We start from the raw sequence: 5,733 nt of genomic DNA, 5'->3' as shown, positions 1-5,733 counted from the left end.
AAAGGGTGGCTACTTTGAAGAATCTCATTTTGATTTGTTTAAAAAAAAAAATTGGTTACATGATTTCATAGTTTTGATGTCTTCACTATTATTCAATGTAGAAAAATAGTAAAAATAAAGAAACCCTTGAATAGGTGTTTTTTTTGTACATTTATTTTTTATAATGGGGTACCAAGGGCCAACCAGAACAAATTCAGCTCTGAATGGAAATCACATGCCTAAACACTCAAACAAATTTACTTCAGGAGTTAGTGAAAGGCAGATGCAGTTTGAGGGACCTACTTGAATTCAGCAAATACCTTTTCAGATTCAACAACTTGAGTCATGTCTGACTGAGGAAATAGTGTAGATAATCTTAACTAGAAGCATTTTGTAGTTCCTCTGCTGTTTCTACTAATTTGACCTGTCAAGATGGAACAATCTCCACTTTGTAAAAAAAAAAAAGTTATCTTGAATAAATGTAAATACCTCTTACCAGAATTGATTAAAATAATATGCTATGTAATTGTCTGGATGCTTTTAGTTTTTTTCAAGAATAGCATTTGTTGTACAATCTCTAATGGACTCAAAATTAAGAACTCCACTTAGAAGTGGAAAGGGGATGTGCCTTGCAAAAGTATTCATCCTATTTTGTTGCATTACAACCTGTAACGGACATAAGTGTCCAAATTGGTGAAGCGAAACCAAAATAACTTGTTTCAAAAAAGTTGGGCGTGCATATGTATTCACCCCTTTGCTAAGAAGCCCCTAATTAGATTGGTGCAACCAATTACCTTCAGAAGTCACATTGCACACAGGTGGACTTTAAGTGTCACGTGATCTCAGTATATATATACACTGCTCAAAAAAATAAAGGGAACACTTAAACAACACAATGTAACTCCAAGTCAATCACACTTCTGTGAAATCAAACTGTCCACTTAGGAAGCAACACTGATTGACAATAAATTTCACGTGCAAATGGAATAGACAAAAGGTGGAAATTATAGGCAATTAGCAAGACACCCCCAAAAAAGGAGTGATTCTGCAGATGGTGACCACAGACCACTTCTCAGTTCCGATGTTTTGGTCACTTTTGAATGCTGGCGGTGCTCTCACTCTAGTGGTAGCATGAGACGGAGTCTACAACCCACACAAGTGGCTCAGGTAGTGCAGTTCATCCAGGATGGCACATCAATGCGAGCTGTGGCAAAAAGGTTAGCTGTGTCTGTCAGCGTAGTGTCCAGAGCATGGAGGCGCTACCAGGAGACAGGCCATTACATCAGGAGACGTGGAGGAGGCCGTAGGAGGGCAACAACCCAGCAGCAGGACCGCTACCTCCGCCTTTGTGCAAGGAGGTGCACTGCCAGCGCCCTGCAAAATGACCTCCAGCAGGCCACAAATGTGCATGTGTCTGCTCAAACGGTCAGAAACAGACTCCATGAGGGTGGTATGAGGGCCCGACGTCCACAGGTGGGGGTTGTGCTTACAGCCCAACAACGTGCAGGACGTTTGGCATTTGCCAGAGAACACCAAGATTGGCAAATTCACCACTGGCGCCCTGTGCTCTTCACAGATGAAAGCAGGTTCACACTGAGCACATGTGACAGACGTGACAGAGTCTGGAGACGCTGTGGAGAACGTTCTGCTGCCTGCAACATCCTCCAGCATGACCGGTTTGGCGATGGGTCAGTCATGGTGTGAGGTGGCATTTCTTTGTGGGGCCGCACAGCCCTCCATGTGCTCGCCAGAGGTAGCCTGACTGCCATTAGGTACCGAGATGAGATCCTCAGACCCCTTGTGAGACCATATGCTGACACATGCACATTTGTGGCCTGCTGGAGGTCATTTTGCAGGGCGCTGGCAGTGCACCTCCTTGCACAAAGGCGGAGGTAGCGGTCCTGCTGCTGGGTTGTTGCCCTCCTACGGCCTCCTCCACGTCTCCTGATGTACTGGCCTGTCTCCTGGTAGCGCCTCCATGCTCTGGACACTACGCTGACAGACACAGCAAACCTTTTTGCCACAGCTCGCATTGATGTGCCATCCTGGATGAACTGCACTACCTGAGCCACTTGTGTGGGTTGTAGACTCCGTCTCATGCTACCACTAGAGTGAGAGCACCGCCAGCATTCAAAAGTGACCAAAACATCAGCCAGGAAGTATAGGAACTGAGAAGTGGTCTGTGGTCACCACCTGTAGAATCACTCCTTTTTTGGGGGTGTCTTGCTAATTGCCTATAATTTCCACCTTTTGTCTATTCCATTTGCACAACAGCATGTGAAATTTATTGTCAATCAGTGTTGCTTCCTAAGTGGACAGTTTGATTTCACAGAAGTGTGATTGACTTGGAGTTACATTGTGTTGTTTAAGTGTTCCCTTTATTTTTTTGAGCAGTGTATATATATATATATATACACACACACACACACACACCTGTTCTAAAAGGCCCCAGAGTCTGCAACACCACTAAGGAGCACCCCAAAGCAAGCGGCACCAAGGAGCTCTCCAAACAGGTCGGGGTTGGGTTATTAAAAAATATCAAACTTTGAACATCCCACGGAGCACCATTAAATCCATTATTAAGAAATGGAAAGAATATGGCACCACAAACCTGCCATGAGAGGGCTGCCCACAAACTCACAGACCAGGCAAGGAGGGCATTAACCAGAGGCAACAAAGAGACCAAAGATAACCCTGAAGGAGCTGCAAAGTTCCACAGCGGGGATTGGAGTATCTGTCCATAGGACCACTTTAAGCCGTACACCACAGAGCTGGGCTTTACAGAAGAGTGGCCAGAAAAAAGCATTGCTTAAAGAAAAAAATAAGCAAACACGTTTGGTGTTCGCCAAAATGCATATGGGAGACGGTACTCTGGTCTGAGCTTTTTGTCCATCAAGGAAAATGCTTTGTCTGGTGCAAACCCAACACCTCTCATCACCCCGAGAACACCATCCCCACAGTGAAGCATGGTGGTGGGGATGTTTTTCATCTGCTGTGACTGGGAAACTGGTCAGAATTGAAGGAATGATGGCGCTAAATACAGGGAAACTCGAGGGGAAACCTGTTTCAGTCTTCCAAAGATTTGAGACTGGGACAGAGGTTCACCTTCCACGAGGACAATGACCCTAAGCATACTGCTAAAGCATCAATCGAGTGGTTTAAGGGGAAACATTTGAATGTTTGGAATGTCCTAATCAAAGCCCAGACCTCAATCCAATTGAGAATCTGGGGTATGACTTAGATTGCTGTACACCAGCCGAAGCCATCCAACTTGAAGGAGCAGTTATGCCTTGAAGAATGGGCAAAAATCCCAGTGGCTAGATGTGCCAAGAGACTTGCAGCTGTAATTGCTGCAAAAGGTGGCTCTATAAAGTATTGCCTTTGGGGGGGGGGGGGTGAATAGTTATGCATGCTCAAGTTCTGTTTTTTTGTCTTATTTCTTGTTTGTTTCACAATAAAACATATTTTGCATCTTCAAAGTGGTAGGCATGTGTCAATCAAATGATACAAACCCCCCAAAAATCTATTTTAATTCCAGGTTGTAAGGCAACGAAATAGAAAAAATGCCAAGGGGGTTGAATACTTTCACAAGCCACTAACAGTTGCTCAAAGAAAAGCTTTTACTGAACGGTAGATGGTCAGCGTTCAAGCAACTATTGTTTGAAAAGTCATTTGTTAAGTCATTTGTATCAGTTTTTTTCTCATCATAATAGGCTTCAACACATAAATCCTTGTTAAAAGCTTTTTTTATTGGTTACAATATCAACTCCTGGCAACCCATCAGTATCACCAAGCCACTGTACAAATACAAAAAAAAAAAATCTGGTGTGAAAGACTATATAAAAAAAACTTATTCCATAACAAGTGATTATAATGTCACACAATAGCACTGTCAGAGTCATCATGGCACCAAGTCCCTGGGTTTCACTGGCTTAAAACACAAACAAATAAATAAAGATATATCTATTAAGACTGTCCCAATAGATCCAACAGCCAAAAGGCAGTGCATTCCTTTGTGTTTGTGGTGATCACTAAATGTAATGCTTATTATCAACGTCTGTTTGTTTTTCTCTATACACGCTACTCCGTTTTCAGAACTTTGTCCAAACTCTGAAGACGTAAAAGACGCACCTCTAAAAATACTGCTTTGATAATATTCTACCTCAATCCCCAAGGCAAGACCGTCCACAAGTCAACAGAACACATGCTGCTTCCTTACTTTTGCTTAGACCTGGAAATCCAGGCAAGTACACTCAGGCTTTTTAATGACTGAATATATATGTCAAGGAGACTTTAAAAAAAAAAAACATCACACACACTGTTCGTTGCAGCCTGAGGCTCAGCATCCCATCAGGTAGGATACTCGTTGTCATGGCTGCTCTTACCAAATAGTCATTTCATATGATGAATACAACTATAGAAGACCGTAAAGAAATACAATGACATGGTCAAATACAGGGAGGTTGAGCACCTTCGACTACTGAAGCCTAGAAACCATTGGTCCCAGCTAACCAACATGATCAGTGGGACTGCACAGGCACATTTCAATGCGGTCACTATTTCAGGTTAAAATCGTTAATATCGGTGCATCTTATAGGGTGCTGTGGTCAAGCCTCAATTATCAGTGTTATAGGACATCCTTTTTTGGTCATGAATAGCAATGGTGCTCTGTTGTCCCAGGTGATGTCTGAGCTGAGGAATCAACACAATCAACCTTGCTTTCAGGAGTTGGGGATTGTTTCACTGGCAGCCATGTTGGTGTAAAAAAAAGAAAAGACCAAACTTCATCCTGCCATCTTGTTATGTCTTTCCTGTCTTAAAAAAGGGACACATTTCTCATTGGATCCTCATCATTCACAATGAAATTAATTTAATTTGGGGAAAACAAAGTGTTTTAATAACATTGAAGGAATGTCCATATGTTCTGGGCACTTCTCTTTTATTGGGCACTTGGGCAACAGAGGACCTTGTTACAGGCCAAGCGTAATAAAATGACACTGATTTGATTCAGATTTAGGGGAGAGGGAAAAAAAGCTGCCACTTTCTGTAAGCAAGCGAAGAGAAACAGTCAATTGTCAATGATGACATGTTTTCAGTTCACAGCTGTGGGTCAGCAAATGACATTGGCACAAATGTGAAAGCTAACACACCCGGCATGTATGTTACCCACACGAATCAGTGAGAACTTCAACACTGATATGGAATACTTTTTCCATCAAAGTCACCTCCAAGATGTGTTTTTGGGGCTTAATAAACCACCAGCCATTTCTTTAACATTTATCCAATTAATGCAAAGCCAGGTAAAGCAGCTAAAAACATATAACTAAATAAACGTATATATAAAAAAAAAGAAATCACTATATGATCACAGGGTGCTCCTTGTAATCAATAAATACAACATTGTATGGTAGAAATCAGAATTGTATAAAATAATATACAACACTTTTGAGAACTGCATGCGGTTGTGGTCATCTGCTTGGCTTTTAGTGTTTACTATAGTACTGATGTGGCTCTGTGCTTCACAATTGCTTGATTTCAGCAAATCATTTGACTGTTATAGCAGGTTAAAGCCTGCCTCATTCTTTACCCAGTGCCAATTTTTCTAAACGAGACAATTATCTTCTAACGTTCTCTTGGGGCCCACTGAAATAGTGGTGCCTCATTAGGCAACTGGGTAATTGAGGTCAACTGAAATGTTGGAAAAAGTGAGTTTCTGGCCAGTTCCGGTCAATGTTGGCAATGAGATTGGCAGAA

Source organism: Salvelinus namaycush, chromosome 9 (assembly GCF_016432855.1).
Source record: "Salvelinus namaycush isolate Seneca chromosome 9, SaNama_1.0, whole genome shotgun sequence".
NCBI lineage: Eukaryota > Metazoa > Chordata > Actinopteri > Salmoniformes > Salmonidae > Salvelinus > Salvelinus namaycush.
This window is presented reverse-complemented; position numbering follows the sequence as displayed.